This window comes from Crocuta crocuta, unplaced genomic scaffold, assembly GCF_008692635.1.
Source record: "Crocuta crocuta isolate KB4526 unplaced genomic scaffold, BGI_CrCroc_1.0 scaffold270, whole genome shotgun sequence".
Classification (NCBI taxonomy): domain Eukaryota; kingdom Metazoa; phylum Chordata; class Mammalia; order Carnivora; family Hyaenidae; genus Crocuta; species Crocuta crocuta.
Window position 1 is genome coordinate 3223611 of NW_027527569.1, and position 16731 is coordinate 3240341.

The following is a 16731-nucleotide window of genomic DNA, read 5'->3' on the forward strand; positions in this document are numbered from 1 at the left end:
TTTAAAAAAAAGAGTGCAAAAAAAAAAAAAAAAAAAAAAAAAAAAAAAAAAAAAAAAAAAAAAAAAGGAAAGGGAAAAGAAAAAGAATTTAGCCCTTATGTCACATCGGTATTTATCAACCTATCCTACTCATTATTATAAATTCAGTGTTATTGGCGCATTCTATAGATGCTGCATATATAAGGTGCCTGTGAGGATTCAATGTTTGACTTTGGGCAGGTCACCTCATATATTGCCATCAGTTAAATTCGGGATAGGAGGATTTCTACTCTTCTATTTTCATGTGTTACAAAAGTCATAAATTTTTTTGATCTATTATGGATATATACATTGCATATGCTATATTTATACACGTTTATATGCATTAGAACTTTGAAAATTTGAGTGTGTATTAGATGTATGCCTTGTTATAACAACCAAATGTAATCAAAAGGGAGATTTAACTATATGCAATGTTTAATTCACCAGTTTTTCTTTTAAAAAGGCAAAAAAATTGGGGCACCTGGGTGGCTTAGTCGGTTAAGCATTGACTTTCGCTTAGGTCATGATCTGTGGTTCTGGGTTCAAGCCCCGAGTTGGGCTCTGTGCTGACTGCCAGCTCAGAGCCTGGAGCCTGTTTCGGAGTCTGTCACTCCCTCTCTCTCTGACCCTCCCCTCCTCACGCTGTCTCTCTCTCTCTCTCTCTCTCTCTCCTGGAAATAAATAAAACATTAAAAAAAATAAAAAAACTTTTAAAAAGGCAAAAAAATTGTTCAGTTCATTAAAAACAGTGCTTTTACGTGTTATGTGTATGTGTTCCTTTCCAATTAGTAATTTGGGCTATTTCATGGCATAAGGATCAAATAAGAATTGATTAATTCTTCTGGCTTGGTCCTATGGGTCTGATGGTGCCTTTCTAGAATATAGATTTATTAATTTCTTCATATACACTTGAGAATTGGCTGTTTTCTGAAGAAACACAAAAAATAATTTTGAGGTATTTTGGGGTTGATTGAAAACTGGAAAATGATGAAAATATATTGGATGGATCAGAGCTAGGGGAGCAGATTAAAGGAAAAAGGCTCTACAGTACTTTAAAAAAAAACATTGTTTATAAGATAGAAAATCACTTTGAATTTTTATGAAATCTCCTTATTAGAATTCTGCAACATTTTCCATAAGAGAGTTTTCCTTTTAAAAAACTATGGTTAATACTCAAATTATGCTGTAGGCAATCAGACTTTAAGATATTCACTTAAAACATAAAATATTCATTTAAGGAGTGTTTCCACTCCAGTGAACATTTAAATATGCTCTAAGACATTTGGGGTATTAAGAAAATATTGAGGAAATATATGAACTGGAAAGTTTTTTCTGGAAAGTTACACAAGGAAAGCAGATGAGGCATAAAACCTGAAAATACCAAATTTCCCAACACAAGATAGAATATGTCTTCCACTCCTTCTTTTTCACTGTCAGAAAGCAGATAAAATGAACATATCCTTCTTCTAGACTTAAAGTTCAAATGTCTACGTGAGTCAGACTGTGACTATGGTCTGTATGTCTTGCAAGTCATAACCAAATACAAGCAAGCTACTGTGGAAAAAACCTAACCACAAACTCCTTTTTCCTTTCTCTTATATATAAATTAGATTCTTTTAAACCAAACCGAACTCACATTGGTTACAAACTTTATTTTGATTTACTTTTTAAGTGACCCCTTTAAAAAAATCTCTAAACCAAAACCCCACAAGAAACCTTCCGTCTCTTCCTCCCCAGTTCACCCACAGTAGGTTTCTGGAATTAAATTATGTTGGTTACAATTATATAGTTGCTTTAAAAGTATATGGTAGCCCCATTTTTGTCATTGAGATATACTGACATTATTGAGCACAGTATGCTATTAATATTTAGCTTCTGGTCCCGAAAGGAAAATATTTTTAAGTGATGTCATCAATCACTATGGAGTATATTTGGCAATCTCTCTCTCTCTCTCTCTGTCTCTCTCTATGGTCTATTATGTATTAAAGGTGTACCTATTCTTTTAGTGAGAAATTGTATTTTCAGGAATTTATCTTGCAGCTGTATTTCAACAATTTTCCAGAGATTTATGTACAAAAACATTTACCATAGTATTGTTTTATAATAGCAAAAGATTGAAAACCCATTTCAAATGCTGGTTAATATAAGGCCATCTAATAAATGAAGGTAGGTCAAGACAGTAAAAGCCTTACAGAAGTTAAAAAGCAACTATATTTGGACCGATATGGAATACCCAACCCAGTGAGACACACTGTCAGGAGAAAAAAGCTAGACTTTGTACCAGTATGTAAGGTATACCATTGTTTAATGTATAAATTCATATATATGCACGTATATAATATCTCTGAAAGGATACATAAGACATTGGTAATACAGTTTGCCTGTGAGAGAGATTAAATAGCTCAACCAGGGGCGCCTGGGTGGCTCAGTTGGTTAAGCGTCCGACTTCAGCTCAGGTCATGATCTCCAAGTCCATGGGTTCGAGCCCTGCATCGGGCTCTGTGCTGATATCCAGCTCAGAGCCTGGAGCCTGCTTTGGATTCTGATTTCCCTCTGTCTCTCTGCCCCTTAACTGCTCGTGCTCTGTGTCTCAAAAATAAACAAATGTTTCAAAAAAATAAATAAATAGCTCAACCAGTGTACAGAGTGGCCAGGAGATTTACCTTTCATTAAGTCCCATTTTGTTGGTTTTAAATATGTCTTATGGCATGTATTATCTATGAAGATAAATTAATCATGTTGAAAGCAAATAAACATCTAAAAAGCATTGTTTATACTGAAGATAATGAAGAAGAGAAACACTGCTGACATGGAAATAAAGATAATAATCATGGTAGAGAATATAGAACTAACCCAAGAACACAAATGATTGTAAGCTGTTAGTTTTTAGTGCTAACATTTAAAAATATTACTGAGAACATTGCAATGTGGTAAAGATCTTCACTATTTGCATAAATTTTGTGGTGGCAAAAGAATTGGAAAATACTTGTCAGCAGCAATTAGAAAAAAAATTAAAAGTAAAATATTGTTGGCCAATTGAATGTTTGCAAACCACACACATGATGAAATAGGCTTTATTCAGAGTGGTTGGAGTCAAGAACAAAGTTCCTAGAAGGAGGCTAGACTTTTGTTATATGATTCAGAAGCAATGCCCTGTGTTTGTATTACCACCTACATGCCTAAGATGTGGAGTCAATACATACAACTCAGGACCCAGAGAAGAATACAAGATTTATCCAAGAATATTCCTGCAAAGCGAGGATTAGGTAAGGTGCTAACATCTTTTAGTAAAAGAATGAGCTGTAATCTAAAGTTTTCCTTGAAAAGCATGTTCTGCTAGCTGGAAGAGAGAAACTGTAGTTCACACTTTTAGAATTATTAAATCCATGACATATCCAGTCAATTTATCAGTCCAGTTAGACTGTGCTGTTTGTGACTGATTGCTTCTAGATTCTTCTTATGCCCTATGCTTTCAACACTGTTGGCTCATTTTGATAAAACCAAATATTTATAAAGTTTGAATGAGTTCAGTAAGACCTTAAAGAAACTCATTTTCACCTCTCTGGCATCCAGATACACATCCACACAATAACTGAAGGTTATTGTTGACAGATAATGACAGAGACATTCTATCCATCATAAGGAAAATAATCACTTTACTGCTGATTATTGAAAACAAGTATCTTTAAATTTTAAACTTTTAAACCAGGAAGTATGCCCCATTAGAGAAAATGAAAATTCTTAAACAAATGTTTGTCATGATATAATTTATATGAATCTTTTTGTTGTTATTTATTCTCCTCCTCCCCTACTCTGAGTATCCCTTTTTCCTTAAGTCTTATCCTCTATACCAACTTACACTTAGTTGCTATTTAGTAGATGTATATTATTTTCATGAAAGTTATTTCTATATTTATAGCATATATAATTTCCAATATACTTTGACATGCATTATTTCATTAGAATTTCCCAGTGAGTCTAGGAGTTCAGAATATAAATTATTAGTGACATAATATTTTACATAAGGAAACTAATGTTTGTAGTTTTGGTTTTAAGAAAGTTGCCTAGGGCTCCTGGATGGCTCAGTTGGTTAAGCATATCACTTTGGCTCAGGTCATAATCTCAGTCTGTGAGTTTGAGTCCTGCATCGGGTGAGCACCAGCCCTGCTCTCATTCTCTCTTTTTCTTTCTGCCCCTCACTCACTTGTGCCCTCTCTCTTTCTCTTAGAAAATCACTGAACTTTTATGAAATCTCCTTATTAGAATTCTGCAACATTTTTCTTAAGAGAGTTTTCCTTTTAAAAAAATGCAGTTAATACTCAAATTATGCTGTAGGCAATTAGACTTTAAGATATTCACTTAAAGCATAAAATATTCATCAAGGAGTGTTTCCACTCCAGTGAACATTTAAATATGCTCTAAGACATTTGAGGTATTAAGAAAATATTGAGGAAATATATGAGTATTTGTTTTTCTGGAAATTTATGCAAGGAAAACAGATGAGGCATAAAGCCTGAAAATACCAAATTTCCCCACACAAGATAGAATATGTCTTCCACTCCTTCTTTTTCACTATTAGAAAGTGGATAAAATGAACATATCCTTCTTCTAGACTTAAAGTTCAGGTAAATGGATACCAATAAATACAATAGAGCTTGTTTTTTAAGGATCTTATAAAAGTTTTAGTTAGTAGGTATTCCTGATGAGAGGTCAGCTCCCTTGTTTTATATGATGCTTTGAAAGATCCTCTGATCCACTGTAAACCTCACTGATGTCAAGGAACATTCTTGTCAAAAGACTTCATTCAGTAATGAAACATGACTGAAAATGTCTCATCCATCATTGTCACCATATTGGGTTTTAGACAGTGAATAGTTCCTACAAAGAGCTATTATTGTTCAACTCTCAATTCTATCATTTTTAACAATTTTGAGGTATTTCGGGATTGATTGAAAACTGGAAAAAGGTACCTCTAGTACCTCAGAAGTTAACCTAATTTGAAAACAGAGTATTAGAGATGAAGGAAGAAAACCAAGTGATGCCTCTACAAGCCAAGGGACACCAAAGATTTCCAGGAAACCACCAGAAGCTAGGCAAGACTCATGGAATAGATTCTCCACCAGTGCCCTCAGATGGAGCCATTCCTGCTGACCCCATGATCACAGACTTTGTTGAAGCCACCCAGTGGCTCTCTGTTACTGCAGCCCTAGCAAACTAAAACACCCACCAGAGAAGTGTGACATCATCTTCTCAGTACCTTTTTTCCAATCTAAGGAGAATTCCAGCTAAGTATGAGATTTTTAAGATGCATAACAGGAACACTGAGAAATTAGGAACAGAAATCACCACAAGAATAAAATAATCAAAATAGAAAAAAAAAAGGTAGAAGGGTTAAGGACAACAACCAATGTAGGATGGATGATAGGAAATGTCCTGGTTGAGGGTCAAGGGTGTGTGAGGATAGATGTTAGGAAGGGGCTGCTGTAAAGGGACACTAAGGCAAGCAGTAATGAAGAAAGAGGAATTTTAAGCTATTAGGCTGTGTGTTTAAAACCTACTCCTCCAAACCTTCGACACATATAACCTTATAACACCCTTCCAACTTTAGAGATTTGTCAGAAAATTTAATGTATCATTTTACATATACATATTTATTTAAATACATACACATATATTTTTTCTTGCTAACTACTATTTCTTTGAATGACACTACCTGAAGACTAAACCAAAAATTATATCATTATATTTAGATTATATTTATGTAAAATATGTAACTTTACTCTATATTTTTATTTGATTTTAAATCGTGGATTATTTAAAAAGATACGAAATACAGAGACATGTACCCACCTCACAAGTTTTAGATTTCTACCTTATTTAATGAAATAAAACAGTAATTAGTGTTTACCATTATCATAATAAAGTACTGCAAACAGTGGCTGAAAGAATGTAAATTTACTGTTTACTTACTCTGGAGATCAGAAATCTGACATGGGTCTTAATGAGAAACAAAATCAAAGGGCTGTCAGGGCTGAATTCCTTTTGGAGGTTCTTAGGAAGGAATTCATTTTCTTTCCTTTTCCAACTTCTACAGGCTGCATGCGTCCTTAATCCACCGTCCTCGCCCATCTTCAGACAGCAATGATGGGTCTAGTCCTTCTCACATCAAGGTATCCTGACCTCCTCTTCTAACTCCCTCTGCCTCCTTTAAGGACTCTTCTTCAAGGGCGCGTCCAGATAATCTAACATACCCTCCCTGGCATAAAGTCAGCTGCTTAGCAAGCTTAATTCCCTCTGCAGTCTGAATTCCCATTTTCCAGGTAACCTAACTATTCACAGGTTCCAAGGGTTGGGATGTAGACATAGGGGAAGGTGGGGAGGCGTTCTTCTGCCTCTCATACATAGTAAACTCCAATTCCCTCACCCTCTCTTCTTCATTTCCAGAATACTTATGCTTTTTTTTTGACATATACATGAAATATAGTTTCTATAGTGTTGTTTTGTGCAGTTAAAAATTTCCAATAACAGTATAATATTTAATGAGAACTATAGCCCAGTTTGCTCAAGAGTCTGGTTTACACTCATTGTCCTAACGTACCACTAATAGCACTCTTTTTAATGCCCCAAAGTATTTCAAATCATACCATTCATACCCTTTTGCAGCTAGCGGTTTTCACTGAACACTTTTTAAGTATATATTTATCATTGCCTATAAATCACAATTATAACAAACTAGCTATATTCTTTTTTTAAAATTTTTTAAATGTTTTTATTTATTTCTAGGAGAGAGAGAGACAGTGTGAGCAGGGGAGGGTCAGAGAGAGAGGGAGTACAGACTGAAACAGGCTCCAGGCTCTGAGCTGGCAGTCAGCACAGAGCCCGACGCGGGGCTCGAACCCACGAACCGCGAGATCATGACCTAAGCGAAAGTCGGACGCTTAACCGACTAAGCCACCCAGGCGCCCCACAAACTAGCTATATTCTTTATGTTCTCACTTATTTTGGGATACCTTGGTTCATCTACCCACCCCTTCTTCTCCCTCTTAAAACAGATGTACTGATCTTCCCTCTTTGGTTGTAATTTTTTTTGTTTACTTTTTATTTCTATCAAGTTCTCCTTCAATGTATTTTAAGGTTATGTTAGGGGTGCCTGGGTGGCTCAGTCGGTTAAGTGACTGACTGCAGGTCAGGTCATGATCTCACGGTTCGTGGATTCGAGCCCTGCATCGGGCTGTGTGCTGACAGCTCAGAGGCCTGAGCTTACTTTGGATTCTGTGTGTCTCTCTCTCTGACCCTTCCCCACTCATGTTCTGTCTCTCTCTATCAAAAAGACACATTAAACAATTTTTTTAAAGTTATGTCATTAAACATATGAAGGTTCAGAATTTATTACTTTACTCTCATGGTGAAGTATTCCTGATATTCTCAACAACTTTTTTCTAATAATAAAATAATTAAATATTGTAATTAGTATTTAGTTAGTAAATATTTGGTTAGTATCTTTGTAGTATATCTTTTCCTTCCTTTGCTTTGTTTTTAATTTTTTATATCATTAACATTCAATCAATGTCAATAAAAAATTTTATTTTGTAATGAAATTTTGTATTATAGGGAAATCAATCCCTCCATATTTAGTATAGTTGGTAATATTTGCATTTTTCTGCTATACAATATTATGCTCTCTATATGCTGTGTTTTTCCTTTGCTTCTTTAATACATTTGATTTAGAGACAACTTATATCCTTCTCTCTCCATGAGTATTAATGAGGATGTTTTAACTCCAATTAACATGTTTCTCTCAAGGTATCGCTGTCCAGTATTTTAGTTGTACATTGTTTATACCCTCCCCCATTGTTCGGTACAGTCATCATTGGCTATGACATTCTATGTTCTTTAGGGTTTCTCATATGTTCACAACTTTCTTTGCTTATGATTGATTTTGCAACCCACTTCATATTGAATTCAATTTCCTGAAGTATATTTTACAGAAGAGCCTTCAGTATGGGTCTGCTCAAGGTCAAATCTCAGATTTTGTTTGAATAAGAGTATCTTTAGAGTGGCTTTTAAGATTTAGGTTCTTTTAAAAGTTTTACATTGCATTTGTTATGTTTTTGACCTTTATAAACATTACCTGTGGCGGACTATGCCTTCCAAAGCTTGACACAAAAATGTGTCTCATCTTACAAGGTCTTCTACAATATTACCTTGCCTTTCTCACATTAAGAAATGGGATCTATGCTGCCTTCCTCCTCACACCAAATCTGCCAAGTTTGTGACTCACTTGTAGCCAACAGACTGTGGGAAAAATAAGACTGCATAACTTCCAACGCAAATCAAAAAGAGTTCATGCAACTCCTAACTTTCTAAAAGGCACACTACTTGAGTGACCTTTTAGGAAGTGCAAGTATCCTGAGGCCATCTAAGGAAATATAGGCCACAATGAGAGACCACAGAGTTTGTCCATAGCCTCGAGTGAAGTCCCAGTTAATAGCCAGGATCAGCCAACACACACAAGTGAAGATGCCTCTCAATGACTCCATTCCTGAGCTGTGGAATAACTCTAGCTGTTCTGTTATCCCAACCAAGGATCTAGACATTTTGAAATAGAAACAAGCTATTGGCGCTATACCCTGTCCAAACTCCCAGCCCACAAACTCTATAAGCACAATAAAAGGGCTGTCTTCAGACATTAATTTTTATGGTAATCGGTTATGAAACCATACTACCTGGAACACTAATTAACCATCTTTTGATCCATTTGTGTTATTCTCAAAACTTATTCTCACCTGTTTATATAATTTGTACCATCACTCTGGTTGCTTTTAGATTTCTCCTTTTGTCTTTGAGAGAGAAAGAAATCTTCTAAGTGGTACCATGGGAATAAATAAAAAATAGATGTAGACATTATATGTGTTTACATAAAAAATGCCACCTCTGTATCTGGGATGGTAAAATTGCTTCTAGCAAACCAACCTCCTTCTGACAATGACTACAAACTATATAAAATGTTTTAAAAGTATGTTTGACAACACTGAAGGAGTATCAAGACAGCAAGAGCTTGAGATAGCAAGAGCCTAGAGAGAAGGTGAGTACAGAAGTGAGCCTAGTATTCAGGGCTACTTTTCTCTTCAAAGTCTTTCTTGATTCATAAATAGACACCTAGAGTTTAAGATGTTGAGAAAAACTTTAGGTAGCTTAATTGGATTATAATGACCAAAATTAAAGTTCATGGCTTTTCAAGAAGGAGATCCCTTCAGACTTCCACTTGGATACTGAAGAACTGCAACTTGGGAGCAAGTAGAAAGAGCCAAGCATTTTTAAAACTAAGACTCATCTTGGGGCACATGGGTGGCTGTCAGTTAAGTGTCTGACTTCAGCTCAGGTCATGATCTTAGGGTCTGTGAGGTCCAACCCTGCATTGGGCTCTGTGCTGACAGCTCACAGCCTGGAGCCTGCTTCAGATTCTGTGTCTCCCTCTCTCTGTGTAATGAAGAAAACTATACCTAGGGACACCTGGGTGGCTCAGTGAATTAAGCATCTGACTAATAAGAAATTAGCTTGCTTTTAGTTCAGGTCATGGTTTCACAGTCAAGCCCCATGTCAGGCTCTATGCTGACAGCACAGAGCCTGCTTGGAATTATCTCTCTTCTTCTCTTTCTGCCCCTCCTCTGCTCTTTTTCTCTCAAAAATAAATAAATAAACTTAAAAAATTAGAACTACCCACAGCAATCACACTACTTTTACCTGAAGAAAAGGAAAACACAAATTCAAAGGAATACATGCACCCCTATATTTATAGCGGCATTATTTACAATAGCAAAGATATGGAAGCAGCCCAAATATCCATCAGCTAATGAATGGATAAAGAATATGTGGTATATGTGTACAATGGAATATCACTCAGCCAGAAAACAGAATAAAATCTTGCCATTTGCAACAACATGGACGGAGCTAGAATATAATGTTAAGTGAAAAAAGTCACTCAGAGAAAGACAAATACTATATGATTTCACTCATATGTGAAATTTAAAAACAGATAAATGATCATGGGGGGGAAAAAGACAGACAAACCAAGAAACAGACTTTTAACTATAGAGAACATACTGATTGTTACCAGAGGGGAGGGGGATGGAGGTACGGGATAAGTAGGGGTGGGGGTTAAGGAGTGTAGTCATTGTGATGAGCACTGGGTGATGTATAGAAGTGCTGAATCTGCTATATTGTACCTGAAACTAATATAAACACTGTATGTTAACTAACTGGAGTTAAAATAAAAACTAGAAAAAATAATAATAAATAACAGCCTATTGGTTATTTTTATTTTTCTTAATGTTTAGATAAATCTTACTGGGACAAATATTACTTGAGTAAGTCAGATTTTTTTTTTATCAGGTTTCTCCCAGCTCTTTCAGTGAGTTTCTTTTCATCTATTAATCTCTACTGTGTATGATTTAATTTTGCTTAAATGAAAATTATGGTTCTGTGTACTTATCTATCATTATTTACATGTGTATCTTTCTATTAGCATATATAGCACAGAAAATTGAATTGAAAGAGGAACACAAAATGATAGCATTGTTTACTGTTCATCTGTTTGTTGTATTCATTATTATTTTTACTTTTTATATGAAGTTCTATAGTTTTTTAACAAAAATGATAAAAGGCTTATACTTGAAAAAAATAATTCAATCTCCTAAGTAGTTTTTTAATCATACCTTTAAAAAATATTAAATGTATCATTTGTTAAAAGCATATCTGCTCACACATATATCTCATGGCTTTGCCAATTTTTTAAATTCTTTCTTGATCTTCACTATCCAACATAATTATTAAAAAATGTTTCAAAAAAGGGTTCAAATATTTTATTCCTATTCAATTTTGCCTTTTATCTTTTTTTCTTACTACCCAACACTATGTTTTTTCAGGGTCATTAGAAAGAGTGATGGCTCTAGGTGTCATTGTCCATGTTTTCTCAAGCAAAACACCAAAATTAAGATCTATTTGTATCTCTATTATAACACTAAATAATCCTACAAATATTTGCATATGCCGTACGTCTTTCCATTGACTTTTGCTGCTTACTACCAATTTATCAGTTAAGGTTGGGGGCAGCACAATCTTCATCTGCACTTTGGGAAGTTCACCATCCCAGCATTCTATGCCTTGCCACATGATTCAGTTGATTCTTTATACTTAGTTGCATATTTTACTGATTTCAAAGTTATATACAAACTTCCTGTTTTAGCTACTGAGCCATATTCCTAATTGAAACCATTTGCAAAGACTACTACGTCTTTAAACTCTCGGTGAACAACCCAAAATGACACAAAGAAAGCACTCAGAATTTTAATTTTTATCTCATCAGGAAACTCCCAGCATTAAGCATGCTTATGAACATGTGATAAAAACGAAACTAATTTGCAGGAGTAATCAAAAGTAAAAAGATTCCTGATTTGTTGAGTGATGAACGGACTTGTCTTTCAGTAACGTGGAGGAATATCCCTCTCTGAACCCACCCCCATAGCTATTTTTGCTCATCTGGGCAAGCCCTTTTCATGTAGTCTTGCTGCTTTCAACATAATCTTGTCTTCCCATTATGGTAGATGGAGTGACAGTGGCAAACAAAGATAAACAAGGTGACAACTGGGCCAACGCACTAACAAAACAGTAAATCTTCTAATCACTCATTGAGGATAAAATATATTTGTTCTATGGACATTTACAAATAAATTTGAGATTGGTCAACAGGAACAAGTTGCTGATTTTACCTCTGAATGAAGTTAATGTGACATCTAAAATGTAAAAGAAAATAATGACAATTTCTTTCCCTAAACTTCTGTGTATCCCCAACAGCATTACACTTACCCAAGGAATTAATGAGATTACCCAAGGAATCGAAGTACCACAATTTGAGAAGCACAGATCTAGGGGAATGAGGTCAAAGTGGTCCACTCACTTAGCTTTCAGCTCAATGAACTAAATCCATTTTTTTTTAAGACTCAAGAATCATCCACTTCATTTCACTGGGGATTTGAGCCCCAAACACTTGATCATTGTAAAGTTACTAAGTGTCATATGTAATTGCTTTAGAAATAAAAAGGTAGCAAGATTCATGCACACCCAGGGTCACTGAGCCTGTCTACCTCTAACATGAAAACCAACTAGTAGTGTCTGATGACAGACAGACTCCTACACTATGGGTTAGTGTTTCACTGTATCAAATAGGTGAATTATGGGTAAATAAAAATATCTATAGTCGGTACACTTTGCCACTTTGTATCTAACAGTGTATCTAACGATGCTTTGTATCTAACAGTAGTGACTTGCGGACTAAACTCCAGTCCCACCGGCTTCCTTTAGTTCCTTTCCATCCCAGGCCGTTTTCACAAATGGTTTTCTTTGTTAGGAATAACACACACATTCATACACATGCACACTTCATGGCTCATCAATATCCATCTTTCAGGACTCAGCTTGAATGCCACATCTAAGACTAGATTAGGTCCCTTTGATTATTTGTCCTTACAGGACTCTGAACATCCCCACAGTCACCTCACAATAGGGCCCACAAGTCTCATGATCATGTTTTAGAACTTGTGTGTAATACTTCATCATTTTAAAAATATTTTCATATTCATTTTTCTTCTACTCTTGGAAACAACGTTTCACATCACAAGGAGGCAGAATTGAGTGCTTTGGGCTGTGAATTCAGATGGCCTGGTTTGCCATCCCAGCCTGGCCACACACTAGTTGTAAGAAATGACAAGATACATAGCCTCTCTGTGCCTTCATTTCTTGATCTGTAAATGGAATTAATGGCACCTCTATCACAGGAAATGGAACAATGTCTAGCACTGTGCAATTACTCAATAACACTAGCATTAATACTTCCTCCATAACTTTTTAGATGAAACTAAGTGGTTTGGTCAAGATCAGGCAAATAGTCTTTTAGTATCTTTTACAAGTCACTTTAGGGTTTTCTTCTTCAATGCAGATTCATTGTTTATGCAATTACCAAAAATTATTTAAAGACTAGCATTTCATATTGGGATTATGCAGGAAATTTTAATAAAGTTAAGCCCTGCCTGAAGACCTTGCATTTAGTTTTCTAAATTGCTGGCTGTTTTCAAATTTATATTCAAGAGAAAACATTTTTCAGAGTCCTGTTTTTAGCCAAACGCATTGATATTTCTTACAGATGACATGCTGTACCAATTGAAGCCAGCACACCAAAAAAGTTAACAAAGAAAAACAAAAAAAGAAACAAAGGTTATGACATTTAACACTGAATGCCAAACTCTCTAGTCATTAGCAAACAGAGCCTCTTTTTGTTAATTTCTGTAATCAGAAATTGTGACCTTTGTCTCTTTATTCAGTGATGACTTTAGGCTTATATTATTTGCCTGTTCAGTTTCTTCCTGAACACTTGTTCTTTTTAACTAGTGTTTTATTTTTTCTTTACAAATTATTTTACTCTTATTTTGAAAGGAAAAATCTGTCTTCACTAACTTTCTCTTTTTTAGTATTTTTTTGATGTTTATTTTTGAGAGAGAAAGAAAACGTGAGTGGGGGAGCAGCAGAGAGAGAGAGACACAAAATCTGAAGCAGGCTCCAGGCTCTGAGTTAGCTGTCAGCACAGAGCCCCACGTGGGACTCGAACCCACGAATGCAAGATCATGACCTAAGCCAAAGTCAGACGCCCAAGTGACTGAGCCACCCAGGGACCCCATCAACATTATTTTTTAAATTAATATGAACTGATCACAATTATCCTGTAGAAATCTAATAAAACTAAGAAATTCCCACTCTGACACTACTGTTCTTAATATGTTTCCTCACACATGAGTGTAAATGGTACACCTACTTACTTGCGGATCTTTTGGATTTTCTTCCAGTTGGTGCTTCTCAGAAGCTGGAGACCTCTGGATCTGGAGACTTGACAGGAATCTCCCAAGTTATTAGTACCTGAAATTATCGTAATATTTGTTATATAAGTATGATTATAAAGTCAAATGTGACTATCAAATTATATGCTTTTCTTAAGTGATGAATAAGAGAGTCTTCATTTCTCAGTGATACCCAGGATCCTCAACTTAAAGCTCATACCGTCAATCCTCATTATTCCTGCATGTTGTATTTGTCACCAAACTACTCACTTTGTAAGTAGGGGTTACTTTGTAACCCCCAAATCAACACCCATAGTGGTTTCACAGTCATTCATGGACATGTGCACTGTTGCAAAAATTTTGAGTCACCTAACACACACTTCATCAGCTGAGGTCAAACAAGGCAATGCTCAGCTTTCTTGTTTAAGATCTCATACTGTAAACAAGTGTATCTTTTTCACAGTCTATTTAGTGCCACATTTTCCATGTGTGCTGTTCGTTGGTGATTTTGCTGTTTAAAATGGCCTCGTGCTTGTTGCTGAAGAACAGCCAGTGTATAAGCACAAAGAGATTGTAATGTGCCTTAAGTGGAAGACACTGTGTGTTAGATAAGCTTTGTTCAGGCTTGAGTGATAGAGCTGGGGGTTCATTCAATGTTAATGAACCAACGGTACATACTAAATTAGGGGTCTTTAAACAGAAACACATAAACAAGGTAAGGTGTTGATCAGTTGTCAATATGTTTTGATGACAGACTCACAGAAACCTTGCGTTGTACTTCCCTCAGAGCAATAATTCAATATTCATTAATTCAGTGTTCAAGGTAACTTTATAAAACACAACCACTGTGAATAATGACAACTGACTATATTTTGTTGTCAACTCTAAATCTTTGAAATCAGAATCTACCTGAATATACTTAGTTTAACTGAGATGGCTGTCAATGTGCTAATTTGGACAATTTAATGAATTTTTAAGGACAAAATTGAACAGTTTACTAACTTGAATCAAGATAGTTATTTAATCTAAGGTTACTGCTTTATGTTACCATATGTCAAAATATCTGGTCAATTATGCTAACTTTGTATTTGCAAAAAAGATCCCAGTGCTTCAGATGAGCTATTTGCCAACCAATATACTCAATTAATAACTTCATATTTTAGTTTTATTGACATTATCCAGATATAGTTTTAGTGTGCTTATTGACAGCATTGTATGAAGATTTCATTTCACAAAGACAAATCCTAGAACTGAGAAGATAGCCTGAAAATGAAGACTATGTTATAGAATTCATTAATAAAATTATTGAAAAAAATTATTTTAAATATACATAAAATGACTCACATTTGCATAGATTATCCATGCAGTCGATAGGTTAAATAGCACTTGATCCTGAAGAAGACACAATTATGATGTATTCTACAAATATGTGTTGAGAACCTACTACTGCTAGGTGCTGTTCTAGACACTGGAATTATAGTTGTGAATAAGACAGTCAAGGTTCCTTTTCTCATGAATAGTCTGGGGGGTAGAGACAGACAATAAAAATCTTCACAAATAAATACAGATAGTGATGCTTGGAATAAAGATAGGGAGATGTGCTAGAAAGTAATGAAAGAAGAAGAAGCTACTTTAGAGAGTCTGAGTGACAGGAAGCCACGTGAAAGTTTGGGGACCAAAGCAATCCAGACCAAATCCAGAGAATAAGTACAAAAGCACCAACTCTTGGGAAACTGTGGCACATGCAAAATGCACAAAGATAGCCAGTGTGGCTAGAACTGGGGTCTTAGTGAAGCCAGTGTAAAAACGGTAGCCAGAGATCCATACCGCTAACCTCTTCATTTGATGGAGATGTCCTCTCTGAGTGTCTGTCCAGGTGTCCACTGTTCTTGCCTCTTCCCTTTCTCTGCTCCTTCACATGGAACTAAAGGAATATCCAAGGTCCTTTTATGCACCTTTCTGGAGCTACGGAAAATTTTGGGAGTGGTTCTTCATCTTTTCCTCTTTTGCCCAGGAATCAATATCCCTATGTCTCTACTTCCATTGCAGCTTCTGCCCCCAGAAAACCCCATGCAAGAAGCAAGAGTCATTCTCTGCCTATGTTCATTTATGTGATTAAATCCAGAGACACAAGTCAATTTCTCCCAAGAATCTCCTCATTGAGTAACCCTTAGTCCCAACAGCAGCACCGGAGTGTGTACGATAAGAACAGGAGATAAGCTCTGACCTAAACTTGATAGGAGTTGGTTAAGAAAAGATGCAATGGGCAGTACGGGGAAAAATAAGGTAGAGAGAATCATGAAGAAGTCATAGCTTCAAGATCAGAAAGAAGTCAGCTCTGCAGAATAGAAATTCTTGCCTATGCCTACCTCTCCCACTATCCATGAAACATTGTGGAGACTGTAGGATGGAGTCTTGTCAGCTGTCCCCAACTTGCAGTTGTGTGAGCAGAGACAAATCTTCCTCCTCTCTGGGTGCTGAGAAGCACTGTTGGCCATATTCACCCTGCGGTACTATGAGCTGATGTCATGCCCTTCCTTCTGTGCACCTGGCTCTCTGGGAGCTAGGAGGTGGAGCACGTTTACCATACTTGTCTGCTCTAGTGAAAAACAGCAAATTGGTGGCACCTTAGTCCCTTAGAACTGGACAATGTGAACAGAACCACATAGAAGAGGGAGCTAGAGAAAAGGATTCTTTAAATTTCTGTATGTAACTCCTGGAAAGTTTCCAAGAACCCTTGCATGGAACTGCCTGCAATCCACATAGCGAATTATTTGTGAACTGATCTACAATGTGTAAAACCACTAAGGTTTCAAATTAGCCT